The sequence below is a fragment of the Rhineura floridana genome, chromosome 9 (assembly GCF_030035675.1).
Source record: "Rhineura floridana isolate rRhiFlo1 chromosome 9, rRhiFlo1.hap2, whole genome shotgun sequence".
In the NCBI taxonomy this organism is placed as follows: domain Eukaryota; kingdom Metazoa; phylum Chordata; class Lepidosauria; order Squamata; family Rhineuridae; genus Rhineura; species Rhineura floridana.
Window position 1 is genome coordinate 76,649,133 of NC_084488.1, and position 24,712 is coordinate 76,673,844.

Consider the following 24,712-nt stretch of genomic DNA (forward strand, 5'->3'; position numbering starts at 1 on the left):
TGAGGAGATAAATAATTCTCAAAAAGCACCAAAAGGGATCACTCTGACATGTACTGCCAGTGAACTTGGTTACGCAACAATCAAGTTTGTTAGGAACCAGGAATGCAATATTCGTCTTTCTTTAGCAAAACACACACACACACACACACCAGGTCAGTCCATCCCTGTCAGAGGAACTGCAGTATGAAACAATCACCTGGGTATCTTTCTGTCATTCCTTGGCTGAACTGATGCTTACGGCCGAAAATCAAACTCATTCAACTGTGACAGCCATGGCAAGCACCCTCAGGGTCAGGGAAACTATCTGGAGTTTACTACATGACTCTGCTAAGCACTTCTGCTGCCCTGTGTTGCTCAGTCTAATTTAGGGCTCTACATATCAAAAGTGCTGTTTTTGTTTTGCTTGACTACCCTTTCTGGCTTTGGCTCTCCTCAGAACTCGTGTCATTTGCTTTGGGAGCCATTTATCCTTTTGGTGTCAGCACTCCATGTATAGTTCCAGGCTGGCTCCCTCGTACAACATTGATTGTATTCAGTTCATCATAGAGGTGCAAGCCACAGGAAGCATTTAGAGATCTGTCTGCTTGTTCAACATTGATTGCATACAGTTCATCGTAATTTGTGTTTGGCTGTTGTTTTTTGTTTTGTTTTGGGGCTTTTTTAGCTTGTTTGTTGCTATTTTTTGTAAAATCAATGTGCTTTCTCGATCTTGCATTAAATCGGCTTTGGAATCTGGCAGTTTCCTTTGATCAGTCTCCTCTCGAGATAGCATTCTCAAAAACGTGGGCTGTGGGTTACCATGCTGTGTAGTGGCAATTTGGAAGTGCAGGATCCCTTCAAAATAGTCACAGCCATGCCCCTCACAACCACACCCCCTTTTAACATTATACAATCTTCTAAGATTATAGAATAATCTGGCCAAGCTTGAATACTTTGTTCTGCTTCTGTATCTGTCACCATTTGACTGTCCTTTCTCACTGTCAGAAATATTGCTTGAATTACTGAATTCAGTGTCTATGCAATTATCTCCTGCAACTTCCAAACTGCTTCATGATGTAGATGGGATTGCCATTATCAGGATCCAATGCCTCTTATTCTGCAATTACAGAATTCTTACTCTTTACAACTTGGCTTTTGATGTAGGAACTAAGAAATACTTGCTTGCAGTTGATACAAATTGGGACCTGCATAACTGAGGGCTCATTCACATGGGAGCTGAGCCCCGTTTTAAAAATGAAGCTTTTCCCATCACGATGGGAGTTTAAAGATCACACTTCCTACCTTTCAATCAGTTTTCTGTTTATACTGAAGGGAAAGAGTCAATCACGCAGCTTCCTAATGACTACACCATCTTAAGGTCAAACTGTCACTTCCCTCTGGTTACCTTGGCAACTGAGCATTCTCAGTTTGTTCCAGAGTAAGTTTCATAAAAAAAGAAAAAAATCCTCACATGTGATTATTTGTATTTTCAGAATCCAGCAGAAATACAAATATTTGTTTGAACAATGTTATGTTTTTTTTGCACAAGTTGGGGGGGGAAGCACCATTTGCACCAGGCTTGCTGAATGGAAGCCAGCAGGAAATGACATAACAAAGGGAGGAGGAGGGAGCGGGCATAGACTCACAAAAGCATTGGAGCTAAGAGTCTACAAGCCCTCAGAGATACAAAGCATGGACGGTTTTTCCTTCCCTTTTCAGATTAAAATTGGATTGATTTGCTGCGGATGAAAAGCTAAAAGCAGCGGGATGCTTTCCCTTTGCCTCCTAAGTCATGTGATCGCTCTGCATTAAATGGGCATGCAAGTAGAACTCATCTCACATTAAATTGCCATGTGAACCAGCCCTGATTCAGAAAGCCGTACAGCAATAAAGGCTTCTCTCTCTCTCTCTCTCTCTCTCTTTTTTTTTTTTCCTCTGGGTGCTTTTTACCTGCTGGCTTAAGACAATGCCTGTCTTTCATAAATGAAGGGATTTACTCTCTCTAGGAATTTGTAACCTTTTGAACTTTGTCACCTTCTAGAAGGAAGGAAGGGATTTTCCCACCCCTTTTCCTGTCTGCTTGTGTCATCTCCTCCTCCTTCCGCACATATCTAGAGTGTTAGAAAAAGACAGAGGTTTTGGGCCATTCAGACTTTTTTTATGATCATCATTATCATCATCATGCTGTAAGATAAGGAATGTCATTTGCTGTATTTCCCTTCTTGGCTCCCATTCTAAGACTCAGAGTAACCGTAATTTGGTAGAGTTTATGAGTTTTAGGAAGACATTTAAGCATGGAAATTCCTGATCCTGGTGTTGGCTGCACCCCCCCCCACACACACAGAGTTTCTCCTCCACCCTTGAATGTATTTTTCCCTCTCCTTCCCTCCTCCTGCCCTACTCCTGGCTTTTGGCTGGAACAAAACCACATATCTTTCCCCTCCCCCTTTTATTTGCTGCTGGATTGAGAATGAGATCCTTGTAAACAAACAAATCAACTGGAGGACAGCAGCAGAGAGACAAAGAGACCCTTCTTCAGTCCTTCCTGCATGCACCTTCTTCCACAACCACAAATATGCAGAGCAGCCAATCAGCATGAAATGGGAATGTGTTAGCTACTGAGAAGAGTCTTCTCAGTGGCTGACTCACCTCCTTTCACTCTGATTGGCTACAATCAGCAGGAAAAGACAAGGAAGTAAGTTAGAAGACTCTTCTCAGTGGCCAACACACTCCCCTTTCATGCTGATTGGCTCATAGGAAGTTGGAGATTTAGGGACCCTGCTAGTACCTAGCTCCTCAAAAAATAAGGGAACCATCACCCCCCAAGACCCTAGATGACTACACCCTTGTTTTAATAGCATTTTCATTATTATTTGTATTTTGGATGTTGTTTGGTTCTTTTATTGTTTGTTTGTTTTGTTTTCTTGATTTATTGTATTTATTATATTTATACATTGCTTGTTTCTATCTTTTTGTACACCGCCCAGAGAGCCTTCGGGCTTAGGGCGGTATATAAATTAAATTAATTAATTAAATAAATAAATAAATAAACACTTGTTCTACAGGAGCCTGTAGACTGCTGCCTTTTGCCCAGTAGATAATGCATATCCTTGCAACTGGTGGAACTTCAAGCATCAAGGCATTTCCCAGCAGGGGCCACCATCTTTTGTCCAACAATATCTCTGGATATGTGATGATGTAGTGTTTATCCATGTGGCACATTGTAGGCGAATATAGTGGCCTGCCTGATTGCCACCTGCAGCAACTCAGTACTACCTGATGCAGCAGGAATGTTTTTTGTTAAAAAACAAAGAAGAGAAAGGAGGAAAGCTGCTGCCATTAAGCCCTCTACCCCCCACTGCATCTTTTCCTTATGCCAGAGAAAAAAGTGGGAGGGCAGAATTTGTTCAACCGTATTATAGCAGCACCATTCTATAAATATTTAGTTGTCCCCAGCTCTGAAACACCTGAGTGGACATTGGCAGGGCTGGGAATACCACTCCAACCCTGCCTGGCACAAAGGGAGTTATGGATTTCAGTTTAAATTTAATCTATTTAAAGCAGGATACAATCATTAATGGGAAAGAAGAAAATGCCCCTGGCATATTTAATGCTTAATATTTTGAAATACAACTGTTTCAAAGACTGCACTGGTTTTAATAAAAGTTTATTTATTTATTTTATTACATTTATATCCCACCTTTCCTCCCAAAGGAGCCGAGGGTGGCAAACGCATCTATGATAAAAATACAATTTAAAACAAAATGGTTAAAAACATATAAAAGCAATGACACACAATAAAACATGGTAACCCAATCTTGTGTCTTCATAAGTCTTTCACAACAGAAACCTTTTCAGCAGACACCTAAAAGGACATGATGATGGTCCCTGCCTAATGTCAACAGGCAGGGAGTCCCAGGGTGCAAATGTTTCCACACTAGCTGTAGTGTTGGTGATGGTTTTGGTTTTAAATGACAATATTCCAGAAGAGCCTGCCTAGTTCCATGCTACGTATCCCTCCCAGAGACTTTTTCAAGAATAGCAGGGCACTCTTGTATGAAGAACCAGGGAATAATCTGTCTGCCCTCATATATGGGAATAAATGTGTTTAAAACAACAATAAAAACCTTTCCAATCTGTGTTTACCTTAGAAAATCTCAAACCTTGCTGTCTATTATGTCTGACAGCCCCAGCATACTGGGACATAGCAAGAGAAATACTACTATGCACATTAATGGGCAATCTTAGGATCAATCCATGATGAGTTTGCAGTCCCCACATACAGAACTATGTACTTGAAAGCAAATCTCCTTGGCGAGGTAGTGACAGTGAATGCAGATTTCTAACAAAATGATGAGACACAACTGCATTTTACACCTTGCATGCTTATGTTTCATGGGAAATTGTACTACTTAAAACTGTAAGTATGTTTACTGTCACTGGCATTAAAAGCATTCATACATCCAAAAAACTCAGGCAAGAGGTAGAAATAAAACTTCCATGAAGCCGTTATAAAGAAAGAAAGAAATGTCCCCAGATGAAACAAAATGTAAACAAACAAAACTGGTGGTAGCCTGGGAGGGAGGGTACAGATAATAGTTCTGACAATGTGATTTCTTTAAAAGATATGAAAGATGATCCAGCAATAGTGAACTGGAATTAAATAAATGTATGCTTTCTTGGTTAGAATCATTTAACCACAATGTGTTTTAAAATACTTTTATTTGCCTTAAACCTTTGGGACAAAGTATATATAAGAAAAGATGGCTAGGTAGCCTGAACCAAATGAGAGCAAATCTCTAGCAAAATCAGTACGTAATCACAGTTCATTTTTCTGGTTGATGGTATATTCCACTCATTGTTATAAAACCAGCTATCCCAGTTCTACTCACTTCTTTCAGATCCACAGTGCAAAGTTGAAAGCGACATGAATGAAGCCAAGCACCTTCTCATTGGCTGAACAAAAGTTCAGGGTCTCTGATCTACTACCTGAGGAGCATTCTCAGTGGTGGCCCAACAATTGTGGAATGCAATGCAGTGGGACATCAGACAAGCTCCGGGCTTTAAAGGCCTATCTCTCTAGATGGCATTTAGTAAATAATGTTATCTGAGTTGCAGGACTTGAGAACTGTGTCTAGGGTGACATAAATACACAGAAATAATTGTATCTGACAGCAATACATCTCATGTATCCAGAAACAAACATTGTCTCTATTTCATTCAAAACCAAAACACGCACATTTAGTTCCCTGTGGCACACAGACCAAAGACAAGTAGTGTCATGAACCTTGCCATATGATGCACATGCACAAACAATCTCTCTCACACTCATATATATAGACACAGACCGACAACACACACTTGATGGTGAGACTGACCTCAACCACAATTTAAATAGCTAGGGAACATAGGAAGCTGCCTTGTACCAAGTCTTGGTCCATCTCAGTATTGTCTATACTGACTGGCAGTGACTCTCCAGGGCTTCAGACAGGCATCCTTCCCAGTCATACCTGGAGATGCCAGGGACTGAACCTAGGACTTTCTGAATACAAAACAGATCCTTTACCACTGAGCTGTGGCCCTTCCTAGAGCCATTTCCTTCTCTCCAGGCTTGCTCCATCCCTGGCACACTATCGCAATTCAAACAGCCTGTTGGGTACCCTCTTTTCCAAGTATGTGGATTGGCTCACCAGCAGTCAGGCAGGAATGAGAACTGCTGAGGAGATAAGGGTGCTTGCCTTATTTGGAGCTCACAAATTCCACGCTCCTGATAATTGAGCTTGCAGCAGGCTAGAAGGTCTTCTTTTCACCTTGGCCATTCCAGATCATGTGTGCCAATTTGCCTGCCCACCCACCTGGAAAGGAATACATCAGACTGTTTAAAGTGCATGAACCTAACCTGGCTATTTAAACTGTGATTAAACTGTGGAAAGAAGCAGCCCAGATGACTTTAAATTGTGCAAGCTTGGAATACACCCCTCCTCCTATGTAAGTATAGTACACAAGCACCCTAAAATGTAATTGTTTTTGATGGATCCAGTGAGTGGTGGGCCCCCTTGATGTATGGGTCTGGCAGAGACTTTCCTGACTCTTGACAGTGGACCTGCTGGCTGGTTTACTTTATGTTTATTTTAACCAACAATTTTTTTTGCAGCTTCCTTGCTAGCTCCACAAAGGACAGCTATAATTCTTTCCTAGGGAAAATATTTCAATCATTGGCTTTGTTTGTTTGTTTCATAAATGATTTCATATTGACCTGCATGTATAATTTATAGGCAAACATATTGTAAACTAACAGACATTCAACTAATTGTTGGAGCTTAACTTTCATGGTGAAGCTAACTTTCAGCATAAAATAATTCCTTTAAAGGCCCATATCTTTTCATTATGATGATACATGGTTTGAAATGCATAAATGATAGCCTTTTTTCTTCTTCTAATTGCTACATTAATTACGAATGACAGCCAAAGTTTTAAATAACAGTATACATCATATTTTTAGGTACACTGAGAGCATCTTTATATGATGTGACTAATTTTCCAAATGCATAAAATGACTTTCTGCTTCTCTAAACAGCAATCAAATACATTACATACACGTAGAACCACAATACTTCTCCATTTAGCTGTCAAAACACAGTATTTCAATGTACAGAAGGATATTATTTCTTGGTTTCTATACTAGAATAATAAAAATGTGATTTTCTTTAAAAGAAAGAAAGAAAAAGAACACTCATTAAAGTGAGCAACTGACAATATTGAAGAGCAGGCACCACAAAAATAACCACAGAAATAAGAGGATGGACTTTATTTAGGAAACTACTGCTTGGAGCTCAGAAAATGGAATGGGAAGCGAAACATTACTCCTACAGGTTTCACAGACACTATTTCTAAATGTATATTGTATGACCAAAAACACCCAACCCCCCCTTCCACATAGTGCTTCATTGTTATATGCTTTCAAGTCAATCATGACTTATGGAGACCCTATGAATCTCTTGGATATATTCATAGGGTTTTCATGGTAAGAGGTAGTTTACCATTGCCTTCCTCTAAGCCTATGGCACCTGGTATTCCCAGGTGGTCTCCCACCCAAGTACTAAGCAGGCCTGACCCTGCTTAGGTTCTGAGATCGGGTGTGTTCAGGTTAGGTATGGCTGTAGGCCCATAGTGTTTCATAGGAAACAACACATTTACAGTAATTTAAGGAGGGAACATTAGCTACCTTACACCTGGCAAAGAGTGTTGTTCTTTTCATTCTTTTCCCCCCTCACACTCTCTTTATGGTTCCAAAGCACTTAAAAAATATAAGATGGTATACCTGCTGATACAAAGGTAAAGTAAGGCTGGTAATGTAAGTTGATAAGGGGACAAGTTAGATTGTAAGTATATATTTTCTGAAGATGTCTCTTCTAAGACATTTCAGAAGAAGTTCTTCCACATTAACCATCTTAGTTTTTCTCCAGAATTCCAACAGCTTTATCAAAGTTTCTCTAGAGATTTGGACTTAGCTTGATTGCCTTTTTTAAAAAATCATGGGATGAAAGGAATCACGAGAAAATAAAATAGCCCTTCATTTTCCGAAAAAGTTTTGATCTGGTTTGTGTTTCTCTTTTGACTACCTTTCATGGGCACTCCACTGCCTTGACAAAATGGTCCAGAGTTATATGCTTTGCTCCTTTATTTTGACTGAAGCATGCTAATCTGGGCCAGTTTTAACTGGCAAATAGCAGTCTGTCATTTGGAATACAGCCAGGGTCACATTAGGAAAAAGTTCGCCGGGCATCCAGACATTTTTCTTCCGGGAGACCTGATTCCCTGTAGATGTAATTTAGAGACGTGTCCTGAGCAAGTGTGGTGCCACATATTTCCTCGTCTTGCTTCCTCTTCCTTAAAATCTGACATTTATTGCACCTTGGCTTCTTCTCTTTCTTCCTCCCTTCATGAGAAGCCTTCAATAGTTAACAATTTAACCCAAGCCCTTAGCAAGCATGGGGACAGGTGATGGACAGTAGGGCTATCTTCAGCAGAGGTGGGAAAACTTCAGCCTAGATGTGAATGCAGCTTTTGTGGCCTCTCTATCCCATTCTTCCCAAGCCCCAGCAGGAAGCCCAGTGCCTTCCTGTGAAGCCTACTGGCTCTGTGAGTCCCCCTCCTAGCTGTTGTTGCCTATTCACCTGCCCTCAATGACAAGAGGAAAGAGAAGGGGCAAGAGCCTTGGCTTCCCTAGATCTATAGGAACATAGGAAGCTGCCTTGTATTGAGTCAGAGCATTGGTCCATCTAGCTCAATATTGTCTACACTGACTGGTAGAGGCTCTTCAGGGTTTCAGACAGGAAACACTCCCAGCTGTACCTGGAGATGTCAGAGATTGAACCTGGAGCCCTTGCATGCAAAGCATGTTCTCTACCACTCAGCTATGGCCCTCTCCATCTGGGAGCTGTGCAAATACTGTCCAGAGGAAGAGGACAAGCAAATGATGGCAATGATAAGGAAGAGTGCAGGAGGAAGGCCCTACTGAAGACCTCGTGCCCAAGGGCACCTCAGAACATTATAATCAAGTATCTAATGATCACAATAATGCATTTTAAAAAGATTTATGAGGTTTGCTATGCAAATGAACTTATTGGGAACTTCATTTCCTGTGACCTTTTCAGTGGTTTTGTTTGGTTAGCATTTGTGTTCTTTATTATCATTTTAGCATCTCATAAGAGCAGATATATAATCAGATAACTGTAATGTAAAATGCTTGAACAATTTCCTAGATCATTCATTATAGACCGTATTGGCATTAGATTCCTACTGTTTTCAATTCATGAAGGCAGTTCTTAAAAGAAAATAAGATGGCAAACCAGAAACTATTAGTGCTGTGTTGTTCATGAGGATGATTATAATAATGATACACAGAAGGGAATGTAATTTCCACCTTTTCTTATTTCAGTCTGAATATTGTACTCCTGGTACAGTATTAATGAATCCAGTTGGAAGAAAAGCTGGGATATTCTAAATATAAGAAGTGATACATAAGATGCCAATTTGAAACTTACATACCTAGGCACTCAAACTTTGATTTTCATTCCAACTAAAAGCTAACACTTTTATTCACAGAATGTGCCACATTAGGTTTTGCCAGTACATACTCATAGCAATCCATCATATTGGAAACTGTTGCACCGGAGCGGAAACGTTTTTTCATGCAATTTTCTGCTTTAATGAAGAAGCTCACATTACAAGCTGGCTCATAGGTTTTCAAGCTTCATGGTAATACCATGAGATTTATTAAAGATGATGTGGATTTTCCTGTGCTTCTTCTGATTTTAAATAGAAACAATTTTTTTTCTGACAAACCTGTAATTGGATACTCTGGCTAAATTTCACTTCAGCTGACTGACCTAATAACCCTTATTGTAACAAAGTAAACAAACAAAAACCCTTCCATGTGAGGTCAAAAGGATGACTGAACAACACTTGTGGCTACATTGAAACAGATCATGTGGCATGAAGTCTTACTTCTGCTTAATAACCAATGAATGGGCATTTTTCATTGTGAATGTTTGGTTCACTTGATATTCTGCCCTTTCTATTTGAAGTCAATGAAATTTAATCCATCCATGTGGTTTCTATCTGAAATTCGCAACTGAATCATGTTTGGGTGATTTGATGAGTACTTTGCAAGTTCAGGGAATGGTTAACAGGCATGTGAAAGCACTGCATTCATCTGTAATAAAGATGCAGTTGTCCATAAGCCACTGGGTAAGTTAGCAGGGTTTTCAAAGACACAATTATTTAATTCAGACATATGTATAGTAATTAATAAGTCAAGATACACATGAACCTTGTGCCTGTAAGCACCATCATTGCACCACCACTTTTGTCCTCCGCTTTTGACATGCCACAATTTCCATGAGGTCTTAGGTTGACTAAACTTCCTTATTTTGCCTGAACTCAGAATCAGAAGAAGCCAACACCTGAAACCAGAAACCCCCCTCTCATATGAGACCACCGGTTGGGCCAAGGAAGTGGTTAACGCCTCCTTGAGGGAGGGAGTAGTCCCTGGTAGCCTCAAGGAGGCAGTAGTGAGACCTCTTTTAAAGAAACCCTCCTTGGACCCAGATAATCTGAATAACTATAGACCGGTGGCGAATGTCCCTTTTTTGGGCAAGGTTTTGGAGCGGGTGGTTGCCAGCCAACTCCAGGCACTCTTGGATGAAACCGATTATCTAGATCCGTTTCAATCCGGTTTCAGGCCCGGTTTTGGCACCGAAACAGCCTTGGTCGCCCTGTATGATGACCTTTGTCGGGAGAGGGACAGGGGGAGTGTGACTCTGTTGATTCTCCTTGATCTCTCAGCGGCGTTTGATACCATCGACCATGGTATCCTTCTGGGGAGACTCGCGGAGTTGGGTGTCGGGGGCACTGCTTGGCAGTGGTTCCGCTCCTACTTCGCAGATCGTCACCAGAAGGTAGTGCTTGGGGAACATCACTCGACACCATGGACTCTCCATTGTGGAGTCCCCCAGGGATCGGTCTTGTCCCCCATGCTTTTCAACATCTACATGCAGCCGCTGGGTGCGGTCATCAGGAGTTTTGGAGTGCATTGCCATCAGTACGCTGATGACACACAGCTCTATTTCTCCTTTTCATCTTCCTCAGGTGAGTCTGTTGATGTGCTGAACCGTTGCCTGACCGCGATAATGGACTGGATGAGAGCTAATAAACTGAGACTCAATCCAGACAAGACCGAGACATTGTTGGTGAACGCCTTCCCTGCTCAGATGGTGGATGCTTACCCTGTTCTGGATGGGGTTACACTCCCCCTGAAAGAACAGGTACATAGTTTGGGGGTTCTTCTTGACTCTTCCTTGTCTCTCGAGGCCCAAGTGGCCTCGGTGGCACGGAATACGTTTTACCATCTTCGTCTGGTAGCCCAACTACGCCCCTATCTGGACAGGGGCGACCTCGCCTCCGTTGTCCATGCTCTGGTAACTTCAAGATTGGATTACTGTAATGCGCTCTACGTAGGGCTGCCCTTGAAGACAGTTCGGAAGCTTCAGCTGGTGCAGAACGCAGCTGCCAGATTATTGACGAGGACCAGTCGGTCTTTGCATATAACACCCGTCCTGGCGCGTCTGCACTGGCTTCCTATTTGCTTCCGGGCGAGATTAAAGGTGCTGGTTTTGACCTATAAAGCCTTACATGGCGTGGGACCTCAATACCTTGTGGAACGCCTCTCTCGCTATGAACCTACCCGTTCACTTCGTTCAGATTCTAAGGCCCTCCTCCGGGTACCAACCCATCGGGAAGCCCGGAGGGTGGTTACAAGATCTAGGGCTTTTTCTGTGGTGGCCCCTGAGTTGTGGAACAGCCTCCCCGAAGAGGTACGCCTGGCGCCTACACTTCCATCTTTTCGGCGCCAGGTAAAGACCTTTTTATGCTCCCAGGCATTTTAATCTTCTTAACTTTTTAAATCTTTTAATCTGTATTTTAATTTTTGTAGTATTTATTTTGTTTTTGCTGTGCTTTACGTTGTTTGTTTGTATATGTTTTTGTATTTTTATTATGATATATTGTATTTTATTTTGTTTGTTCACCGCCCTGAGAGCTATTTTGCTAAGGGCGGTATATAAATTGAATAATAAATAATAAATAAAAATAAAATGAGCTGAATTAAATGACTCCAACATCTTCCTTCAATGGTACAAATTTCTGTTTGATGCTCATGATAGGTGCATTCCCTCCTGATTCTCTACAGTATTCTATAGTACAGTAGGGCCCCACTCACACGGCAGGTTAAGTTCTAGACCCCCGTCGAAAAGCGAAAATCCCCGAAAAGTGGAACACCAACAATAAAATGGTGCCTGATGCCCCAAAAACACCAAAAAAGCAGAACAAGCACCATATGAGTGGGGCCCTACTGTAATTGAAGACCACCATATTAGCAGAATGCCAAGAAGCAGACCTCCATAAAGTGGGGCCCTACTGTAGCTTGAGAACCTGCAAGCTTCTAGTATGTTGCAAACTGGTATATATCCCATTAATACTATACTAGAGGCCTGCACAAAAATATATGCAAATTACTTCAAATTACTAAATGAATTTCACTCTCTCATACATCTGCAGGTCCTCTTTTTCTGCCTTTTCTGTCTCCCAGTTATACTTCACCTCTCACGTACATTCTTCGGTCCTTCTCCCACACATTTTTGGACTATTCTTTCTTGTAACTTTTCTTTCCTAGGTTCCCCCTGCTTCATAAGAACATAAAAAGAGCCCTACCAGATCAGGCCAAAGACACACCTAGTCCAGTATCCTGCTCTCACAGTGGTCAATCTGATGTCTATGGGAAGCTTGCAAGCAGGACCTGAGTACAACAGCACTCTCCCTATTTGTGATTCCCAGCAACTAATATTCAGAGGCATGCTGCCTCCCACACTAGAGTAGTGGGGTTAGAACATAGCCATTGCCAGTTCTGTGGCATTGGGATGACGCTGCTTCCTACTCTCCTAGAAATTTGTCTCACATTATGCCTTTCCCAAACCATTCTCTATGTGGGGCAAGAATTCAAGCCTAGGGGTATTTGGATGCAAGCAGCTTTGCTTGAATTCTTGTATGCAACAGCTCTCTTCCCACCTCAGTTCAGCTCAGACCCCTGGTGAAGCACCTGCTATTGCCTTTCCCTTCCTCTTCCCCAGTAAAAGAATAACATTGTGCTGCATCATTACACTTCACATCTCTCCTTTTGTTTGTTATTATCTTTGAATTGTGTGACACTTATAAAATATTGGTATACATACTACCAAAAGTCAATCATTACAGTTTATTAACAGATGTTTATTACAGTTGAGTGACCAATAAACAATGTACAAAATATAAATACAAAATCACAGCCTCCGTAAAACCAATTATAAACCACCATCTCACGACCATTACTTTGGGAGGCAAGAGAGAAATGGAGTCAGATGGTTCCACAGATGCTTGGAGAACCATCTTTTCCACCAGGGCCCTGGGACTTAACCACAGGATTCCAGGTGCAGCCTTGGAATATCAGTTCCTGCCACAGATCCTGGGACTTATAGTTGTAGTCATGTTCCCAACATATCTGTGGAAGCAGGGGTGTAGTTGTGCAGAGTCTCAGGGGGTCTTAGACCCTTTACTCTTTTGGGAGCAGGGTCCCTATGTGTCCAGCATCCTACTAGCCAATCAGCATGAAAGGGAGTATGTTAGCCACTGAGAAAAGCCTTCTAACATGCTTGTTTCCTGCTGGTTGCAGCCAATCTGAGTGAAAGGAGGCAAGTCAGCCACTGAGAAGACTCTTCCCAGTGCTAACACTCTCCTCTTTCATGCTTATCGGTTCCTAGGCATTAACAAGAATCTCATTCTCAACCCCACAGCAAAAAAAGCAGAGAGGGGGTATGGCTGTGATCAACATGAAGGCACCCTGCACTTCAGAATTTGCCAGTAGACACTACTGTGTAGAAGCATTTGTTGTCACTGCTTCTGCCAGCTTCCCCTCAAAGTAAGCGTATGTGTGTTTTACCTTGAGGAGAAAGGAGGGAGGGAGTGTCCTCCAGGGCTTTTTCAAGTGTTCCAGTTGTAACACTCAAAAAAGCTCAAGCACATTTGGGGCAGACTAGAGGGTTTTTGCTGAGCCCTTATCTTAGCTGCTCTTCTAATGACAACCAGAGACCTTTCTTCCTGCCCTGCCCCCATGTGAATTAGGAAAGTTCAGCCAGTCACTACCAGAAGTTTCATCACCACACTCACACCAACAGAATCCTCTGACAGATCACTCCTGTTAGAAAATATATTTACTGGAAAGTGACTTTCATTTCTAGCATTCTGGATTAATTTCTACAGAAAATAATAACATTTTGATGTTTCATATCTGAGATAACTTCCCACCGTGTGTGTGCGTTTGGCATAACAGACACATGTGTGGTCATCATATACGACAGTATGCATGTGTAAATTTTCCTAATAGAAATTATTTCCATGTAGGAAATTGTGAGAAATAACCCTTATTGTGAAGGCTGATTCACCTTATCTTTGTAACAGGATAGGATATCAAGTTGAGGACATGTCTGCATTACTGAGTCCACACTGATGTTCTACCCAATTGATTCCCTATGCCAAGTTATGACTCATCTCTGTGGCATTTTTAAGCCATTCCCAAAGTTTTGAATTAGCCTGGGAAATCTTGTTTTGACTGCAATGTAAAGCCATTCAGTAACTTACCATACACTGAATAACCTGTAATAAATAGTGTAAGTACAAGTTAAATGATGGAATTTTTCAGAGAAGCTGCTGAAAGGAGAAGTTCCTCAGTTTACTCTGTGTATTTATTGTAAATAGGGAAGTGCTAAAGGACATTAGAAGATTGGTCAAAATGGATCATTTCAGCTCTTTGAAAACAACAACAAAAACAAGATTTTTGCTGGCAGTCTAGAAGATTAACTGGTCTGTAAATTATGACTTTCACAATTATCCAGATTATCAAGGAGTATAGAATAGACATTTACTTCTCTAGCAAATGGATCTAAATAACTGAAATACTTTGGGGAGGAGCACAGGTGTAGCAGTCCTATGTATGTAGTGATTTGGAATTATGAAAAACTGAGAAATCTTGTTCACATGAACTGGCAGCGTAATGGAGAGTACAGAATAAGATAATACATATATGATCTTTAGAGCTTGCCTTGGATACAAGACACTAAAATTGAAGTATTATTTGTGCTTTTTTAAAAGAAATATGGGCCACTGCTTTTTTATCACATTGCAAGCGTTTGTGGCCTGATTTGGCATTAACATAAAACTTCTGAGCCAATTGTCTTTGATGGCTTTATGATCAAAATAAAGAAGTTAGAGGGGAACCACAAATTATACTCCTTTCTTATTTGTCTAAACAAGAGGAACCTTTGCAAAGCTTTGTTTCAGTGCTTCTCAAGAGGTTCAAAAATGATACACAAGACATGCAAATCAATTCACTTTTAGTGATGACATATTTTTATGAATTCCCTTGTGATAGACCAGAGTGAATTATGTTTCTTAACTGAGGCATTTTTTTTATTTTTGCAACTTTTCACCTTTAAATGTAAATGTGTATCACATTTATAAAGGTACTTAACTGACAGATGCAAACATTTGTGAAATATTACTTAGACTACCTTTAAACATCCATATAATGTGTTTCTTAATAGTTTGTTATATTTAGGCAATTGCAATTCTTTTATATACTTATATAAACAATGAGTGACTGTTTGCCAACACACCAAGGAAGACTCGTGACACATGTATGGTTGAAATGCTATATTTATTAAAATATAACACATAATCAATCAAATTCCAATCCGCCAATTAATAATCTCAAATCCTTCGGGCAGGTGAGGCTCAACCTATCTATGAGGGTCTAGACCCTCCAAACCAGGAGGCAAGTCAGTCACATCGTACTGCAACTCCCCAGACAAGGATGTGGGAAAACTTCTCCCTCCTTGCAATCGGAGTCAGGTTTGTGGTTCCAACCTCCGCATCCTGGCCCCACCGTACAGGCGTTCACCATGATGCGCAAGCTGGTCCCACGTGGACACCCCCCGGATCCACACCAGGCATTACGCCTTGATGTTTCACCAGGGAGTGCCCTTTACCCAAATGCCTCATCCACCTCCATTTTTAACCCCAATTACCTCACCTGCCCGAATCCAACGCCACAAGAGGGGATCAGCTTAAGCTTGGTCCCCTCAACCCAAAGAAAACAAAGCCCCCAAACCCAACCTAAAATCCTCCAATAGCAAATCACACCCAATATCCGAAAGATGGACACCATCATCTCGAAACAGATGCGGTGCATGAAAACGGATTGTGTCATGAGGAATATATGCCCCACCCAATGACAAAACTAAACTCCTAACTTTCCTATTCACCCACTTTCTGGATCTGTCAATCGTGTTGGGGTGCCGTGCACCCCTCCAAACACGACGCACCAGCATGTCGGACCACACTATAACAAGGTCCGGGTAAGACTGGATGAGTGCATTAAAATCATGGGTGATCTTCAGCAGCAGATCCATACCTGGCTGCTGCACCATATCATTTTCCCCTAAATGAACCACCAACATATGTGGCCGGTTAGGCGATGCCATAAGCCGACACACCAAAGGCATGAGCGCATCCCAAAACATGCCCGTCTGAGCCTCCCAACCAACCGTTGCTCTAGCGGAAAGCTGCAGCTGTGTCCCGGCAAGTGTAGAGAAGGCTCTCCGATGGGCCCAAAATAAAATCGAGTGGCCACACAGGACGACCCTCGCAGGCACAGGAAGGCTCAGCATACCTAAGAAAGGAAAGAACAACACATTAGAATCAATACCTGATATAAGACTTGAAAGCGGAAGAACGCCACCTTCCAATCGCCTGAATATCCTGAACGCTCATGCCCACGAGGGCGGCGGCCGTAGCCGCCCCAATCCGAAAGGAATGCAGCCCATAGACTCCAGCATCGTGACCACTGGCCAACAAGGCCCGCCGAACAACGGCCCAAAATTGAAATTGAGTCAGGGCAGAACCATCCACATGTATGAAGAGGTAACGCTGGCCCGCTGGCCTCATTGACAGAAATAAACGCACTGCAGCCACTGGGCACAATTCAGGGACCTGGCAAACTCTCAATGAAATAATACTGCCACGGCCCTTTTGATCAGTCTTAGAGACTCGAAGGGAAAGCCTAACTATATATGCACCTAGCGCGCAATCGCCAAAGCAAAAGGCTTGATAGGACACATCGCGCTTCGAGGAAGGCAATACTTCACTAGGGCGAAAAGCACCATAGAACATCGTCAGTGTTACTGCGGTGAACAGGTGCGACTCATACTGAGATGAGCACAGAGACCTAAATAAAGGCAGGATCTGAAGGAGAACATCAGGCGTGATTGGCCTCCTTCGGTCAGTGGGCCTGTGAGCGGAACGCGACCAACCCTGAAGGACCTTCCTGACCCTAAAATCTACAGAATGATCCTGCATTCCTCTTGCCTGGGAAATAAAGGCCAGCGCAGAGAGGTGTCCAGCGATGGTAGAAATATGAGATTGCCCATTCAGATATAACATAAACTGCAGCCAATGTGAACAAGAATAGGCCATATACAGGAGGCAAAGCACTTATGGCACGGAATGCCTGGAACGTCCCCAAGGCAAGCTGGTACACCCTCTGAGTGCTGGGAGCAAGGGCAGAAGTTATAGCTGAAGAACGCCACCTGCCAATCACCTGGACATCCTCAATGCTCAAGCCCACAAGGGCAGTGGCCGTAGCCACTCCAATCTGAAAGAAATGCAGCACATAGACTCTAACATCACAACCACTGGCCAACAAGGCCCACCGAACAACGGCCCAAAATTGAAACTGAGTCAGGGCAGAACCATCTGCATGTATAAAGATATAACGCTGGCAAGCTGGCCTGAAACACAAACATTGCTGCATAGCGGAAAATGGGCATAAGTCAGGTACCTGGCAACTATAAAGAAGCAAAAACTGCCATGGCCCTTTTGATCAGTCTTATAGACTTTTAAGGAGAACCTCACTAAATCTGCACCTAACGTGCAATCGCCAGAGCATAAGGCACGATAGGACACATCGTGCTTTGAGGAAACCAATAATTCACTAGGGCGAAAAGCACCATAGAACATCGTCAGAGTTACTGCGGTGAACAGGTGCAACTCATACAAGATGAGCACATTGACCTAAATAAAGGCAGGATCTGAAGGAGGACATTGGGCGTGATTAGCCTCCTCCGGTCAGAGGCCCTAGGAGCGGAACGCGACCAACCCACAAGGACCTTACTGACCCTAAATCCACAGAATGATCCTGCATTCCTCTTGCCTTGGATTAAAGGCCAGCGCCGAGAAGTGTCAAGCGATAGTTATGACAGAAATAAGTTTTTGCCCTTTGAATACAGCATAAATAGCAGAATACTTCCAGAACACGTGTGCACGATGGCAACTGTTGCAGCTGCTCCTATATGAAAGAAATGCAATCCTTAAACATAATGGCCTTGCGAACAACATAGCAATAATCAAAACTGAATCAATGCGTAGCCATTGATACATGAAAAGATAGTACTGGCCCACTGGCCTAACAGAGAGAAAGGTCCCTCAGCGAACCAGGGACAGAGAGGGCGATGGGCAGCCCCTCAGCTTCACCACTCAATCACAAGCCCACTGGTCCGTCTTAAGCATATGCGCTGACAACAGCACAGCAATATAAGTGCAGGGCTCAAATATTACAATGACTTGCCCGGAAAGCTAATTTTACCAGAGCAAAAGGCTCTCTAAAATTATTGGTAAGGCCACCACCCAGGATAACTGGCCTGGAAGAGGGGGGGGGCACTAAGAATCATCGAAGGCAGGAACATCAACAGTATAACAGGCCACGTAGGACCAGGCGGTCTCAGGGTGGAATGCGACTAGACTCCTTTGGTTTTCATAAAATGGGTTCTTGAATACATTTGGCCTGAAAATTAAAGAAAAAGGCAAAAAGGAGGCAGCATATATTCCCAACGGTAATGTCCTGCCCTCCTTAGTAGAGCATGGGCTGCAACAAGGTGTACATCATTCATACATGGGGGGGGGATGGCCTCATAGGATCAGGCAGCTTTCGGGTAAAATGCAACTGTACTTTGCGAAATAAACGCATGCACAAGGCGCATAGCTCAAATCACGTTGAGGTTCTGGGGATTTACCACATAACCATAGCCAAGTGCTGCACTGAACGTATCATGCGGATCAGAAGGGCAGAAGGCCACATATATACCGCAAGCACTGTTGGAAAATAGTCCAGAAAATAAATTCTATTGTGAGCCCCTGGCACCTTAAAAGCAGCCAGCCATTATTCGGCACACCCAAGATCCTGAATTGACACCAAAATACCAACCACCGACTGCATCAAAGCTTACCTACAGTTCAAGCTACAGGAGCAAGTCCTTTGTTCTTGAAGAAAGAATGGCCGTTGAAGTCACATCTGGCCAGCAGCACTTGCACAACCCAGTAGAAGTGATCAGGATCTAGACGACAGCCTGGCCATAACGCAAAAGCCCACACAACCTATGCAGGTTTCCCACAGAAGGTTCTTCTTCATATGATGTAAACAAGTGCTGCCATCCCGACGTATGAATGAATGTGAATCTAACAGGTAGCAGCGCCTAGTATGCACGAGACTGCCATGAAATAGATGTGATTGAAGAGGGTACCTGTATCTTGTGAAACAAGCAGTATTCTATTCATATTTTTGGAATAAAGTTAAATTGAATTAAAAATGCCTTGGAAAAGCTTCATGATATAGATTTACCAAGTGCTAGAGGAACAGTTTAAGCAAGAACCAATAAGCTATCATTCCTAAAATAGGCATGTTGTATATTTCATTTAGCTATTTCAGGGATAAAACAAAGCATTTAAAACTACAGGCAATAGAATGCCTTAAGCAACCAACGTATTAAAACATTCCTGCTACACTCCAGCTATAGAAAAACTATTGTTATAAGCTTATTAACTACTAGAGATCCATAAAGAAAATTACAGTTAAAACTTAATCACTCAAAAAGCCAACAAACACTGATTTAGCAAACTTATATATATATATATATAATTATTTACTGATTTATTTATTTATTTTTCCATTAACCTTAACGTATTGGCTCTCAGAAAGCCACAACAATGAGTTCACCTGGCTATAGAGCATTTCTTTTATGCTTGCATAGCATAAATTACCTTTCTCTGAATCACACTTATACATATGTTGAAGCCACATAAGAAGTCTGAGATGTGGGATTCCAATGAACTCACCTTAAAATAAATTATCTATTGCCCTTTAGATGATATTACATAAGCATCTATACTTTTTCTCATGCACAATAAATGCAACAAAATTATGAAGCTAAATGATCAAGAACAGCATTTTAAAAACCAAAACATGAATGTAGGAGTACAAACAGAACTAAATATAAATTGATATAGGGAAAAGCATTAAACAAAAGGAACGGGGTGTGTGTTAAATTTACATATATATCTATAAATATATTAAAATGAATTCATGTATTTATCTATTTATTTATTTAATAATAAAAATATATATCTATAATTATCCTAAAATTAAATTATGCAATTATCCATTGATTTAATAATCATAAAATTGTATGATATATAATAAATTAATAAGACAAAACAGACACCCCACCACCCTTTGAAGCAACTCACACCTCCCCCATGAAAGCGGCAAAAGGAACAAGAGGGGGTGCAAGGGGAGGTGGTAAATGACCCAACTTCCCACAACACCCAATAAGGGGTGGGAGAATTACAGAGCAGGCTGAATGGAAGGGGGGGGCGTGACAGAGGATACCAACAAGTGGGGGGTGCTCGTGCAAAACGCCTCGACAAATCCCAGTCCAGGAAGGCCCCAGTAGGGCGCAAGGAAGGCCCCTAAAACAAACGGGGGGGAGGAATGGTGCTGGAACGCACTATCAAAAGGCCCTCTCCAACAAGACCAGCACAAAACATGCCGCTCAAAAGGCCCCTAAAAAAAAATTGGGGTGGGGGAATCACTATAACTCACCAACTGTTGCAGAGCAAGCAGCAAGATTTTAAAAACAAAACAAAAAAGAAACGCTTGCCTGCAGTTTTTTGAAACTGCCCGCTATCTACCCGCTGACCAGCTGACGGGCAGGGATAAAAGAGGAAGGAAACGACCCCCCCAGGCTCTAAATAAAATAACGCCGGAGCAGGCAGGGAGCAAAACAGGCAAAGAAAAACAGACAACAACGACAACAACAAAAGCCAAGCAAGCAACGCCTGCCTGCTTTTACACAGGGAATTTATTCACCCGCAGCACAGCTGAAGCGGGAATGAGGAGAAAGAAACTACACACACACACTCCCTAACACACTGGGGTGGCATCTGTGAGGGAGCAAGTGAAGGGGAACATGCAGCAAGGAAGGCGGGAAAACCGCCACAAACCAACACCGACTCTGTAACAGCCCAGCTGCTTCGCTGCAATGGGAGGAAGGAAACACAGGAACGAAGAAATCCAGCGAGGGAAGCTGAAGCCATCCAATAAAAGAGCTAAATGCAAGCGTGCCGCAAGGCAAAAAAGGCGCGCTCTTAAAGTGGAGCAGGCTATATATAGCCGCTCAAAACCCTTACCCCATTGGTCAAGATACCCCACCTGACCTCTTACACAATTTCTGGAACCTTCCCAAGCCTTCCTAGAAATAGGGTGTAGGCAAACCCGCTCCTACCAAATGGGCAGGACCGTCATTATCAAAAGTAGAAGTTGAGAATCGTGTTTAGTATTTTGGCTCATTTAGAATGAATTACTCTCTTTGTGTCAACTTTCTCAAATTTAATGTAAAATTGAGAGCTGGATACAAATGACCTCTCAAATTTTCCAATCTATTTGTGGGCAGAGAAATTGGGAGAAACATTTCACCAAATTTCTCCAAAGGAAGGAGAAATTCACCAACAGTTTCTTGGAGACAAGACTCACCATTAGTAGTGGCAGTTGGCCAGACAGATGAAAATAAGGTTCTAAATGTCAGTTAGTGGATCCAAACAGGGCCCATGCATAACATGCCAAACTCTAGCCTATGCATAAACCTTCATTGGCTTCTCCACTCTGATTCTATTGGCTTAGCAGCAACCCGATGAAACAAGGAGGAAAACACAATCTATTACTAAAAACCACAAACTCCAAATTATAACTGAAACTAATACACTGGTTTATTAAATGTGTGAAGTTTTCAAGAATTAGATTGTGTAATGAAAAACTATGATGCATTCATTAATGATGGGACAGAATAAAACAATAACTGAAAGTTACATTATGTTTGCATAACCTTAATAGTGTCATAGGATTGATAGAAAACAAAACAAAGATAATACTTTGACATTACAGCAACTTAAAGTAACTTAGAAGATATCTTAGAGTGATGAGCTAATTAATTAAAACAATAAATATATGAACTAACAGAATAAATCATATATTTTCCTCCTAAATTTCCTCTAGCCCACTACTTGTGCATTATTACTCTAAGTTTCCTAGAATATTAGAATAAGAAAGACATAGTTAACTACAAATGAGGAGGCCTGAAGCCTTCAGTTTGGCAAAGCAGAGCAGAAAGCCACAAGAAAAGAAGAAAAAGTAATCCAAAGGCAATCCCCCCCCCGGCAAAAGCTTTATTTCTGCCCTAAATACATTCCTTTATATCACCCAGCAAACTTGGATCAGGAGATTGGAATTATTCAATAACTGAACATGAATTTCAATAATTGTGAGTGGAGCCCCACAATACATAGACCATGAATTACCATAATCTGTCTGGGAGGGGGATAAAATAAGTACCCGAGACCCTTGTATCCGTGATTTTCCATTGGCACCTTTGACAGAGTTTAAAAAAACACATTTGTATTATCCTCTCACCTCGACATTGTTTTGGCTATCCAGCAGCTTTGTACCAACTTCTTATCAAAGCCCTACTCTGGCTAGGAATGGGGGGGAATATCTGCTAAAACAGACTTAGTACTGGATTCCACATGAATTCGACAGTCCATTATCTTTTCGGATCTGCACTGATTTCTTGTGGTGGACTGCAGCTGTAATAGGCACGCCCCCCCCATTTTTCTCCACCCCCATATTATACAGCCACAAGAGTGGCTGTATACTATAGTCAGAATGGATTTTTTGCATTCCACAATGTTAAATTGAAAATACCCCCATGTCATTCTGATGCTTCCCATAGGCTCATTTCAAAACAAAACCTTACAGAACTTATAGTCCTGAACTCAGAAACACTTGCTTAATAACCTTCTAAGTTTTCATGGTGATACACAAAACAGTCACAGTGCATCAAGAGTTCAAAGTGTAAAAAGAGAGGAAAAAAACAGACCCCTTTTGGACTTTTTTCTGTGAGAATTCTCATAATCTGTTGAAAGCAATTAAAAACCAGCCATTACAGGGTACCTGTAATCCTATTACCAACCTTGCCCCATACTCTGACCTTCATCTTCTGCAGTTTAAAAGTTAAAAAATATGCCTGGCTGATTTTTAATTAATTGAAGAAATTTAGCATTGAACTGAATGATAATGTAGGACATGCTCCGTAAGAACCAACTGTCACTGTTCTAAAAGCCAGACTCACAGCTGCTTGGCTTGCCTAATCAAGGGGCCACACCCACAGCAGACCTTTATTTCACTTTAGACAGTCATGGCTTCCCCAAAGAATCCTGGGAAGTGCAGTTTGTAAAGGGTACTGAGAGGAGACTCCTATTCCCCTGACAGAGCTCCAGTGGCCAGAGTGGTTTAACAGCCAGCCGCTCTGATTGAAGCTCTGTGAATGGAACAGAGCATCTTCTAGCAACTCTGTTACCAAATTCTTCCAAGCTACACAGGAAGTGGATAGGACTGTGAAAGACCAACCCAAATTGTGTTTGCGTTTTTACAAATTTGTAGGGCAGCACAATATCTCAGAGAGGAGGTCAGGTCTCCTGTTCCCCTGGTGCATTCACTATAGCTGTCCAATTTCCCTGCTTTTTAAAGTTTGATGGAAATATCTATTGGCTATAGGTACATTCTTAAACTGCAAGGTTTTTGCCTATTAGTGATTTTTCCTCTAAGTTGATGCATTCTTAACAGTGTGTAGGTCTGATAAATAGGAAAAAATAAACCACATGGAACAACATGATCATTTACATAGCCATTTACATTAAAAATTATGCATTTTTTCACAACCAAAAAAAATAGCACATTGAATCGGCAAGTGCCAAAGGAAGCGGGAACAAAAAAAGGGCAGATTGGGATCGAATAACAGACTATGGGAATACAAGCAGATCCAAACTAGGCAGCAAACCCCATCCCTAACTTTGGCAGTAGAAACTACAATGTTAACACAAAATTGCAAGCAGCCTTCAGCCAAAAATGACACACACAGCATGAGTTTGTTCTCCAGAGTGCTCTCTTCTGCGAACCTTCCATTCATAAGAATGGCTTAAGGTCTTTCAATGTTCTTGACATCTCATGTATTCTGTCTGACCTAATGCAACGGTCAGTGGAGGCTGGTCCATTGGGGCAAGTGGAGCACTGCTCCACAAAGTTCAGTCAGCCCTCAACCAGTCCCCATCTCCCTGTGTCCTCGCTCACAACTATTCTAGGGGATGGCACACATGCCATTGTACTCCTGCTATGCTTGTAGAACTCAGCAGTGAGGAAGACAGGGACAAAACCAGAATTAATTGGCTCTGCTATCATTGGCTCTGGCTCCACCTACTGTTGGGCTCCCTGATTTCCACCCTACCAGTCCCAGTGGGCACCACCTTTCACTGAGCATGGTGATAGGCTGCACACCAACATTGCACACAGGCTTCCTCAGATAGGGATTGTTGAGGAACTGTATCATTGAGAATTCCAGTACAAAGTGACCTGATCCTCATCTCTCAAATTTATAGGAGAGCCAAAACTTAACAATCCACCAGATTGCACACTACTCCAAATGTTGAAATGCAATTCTTTGCAGTTTGAAGGTATCCAAACATGCATCTGGATACATAGTTTGAGTGAAAATACATATTTAAATGCTATTTTGAGAGAAAGTACACGTTTCAATATAAATTACAATAAAATGTAAATGTGTATTTGAAAGGATGTTAAAAACTGGCATATTAACACAGAAGCAGACTGGAATGGAATTATGAGTAAAACATGTAAAAGTGT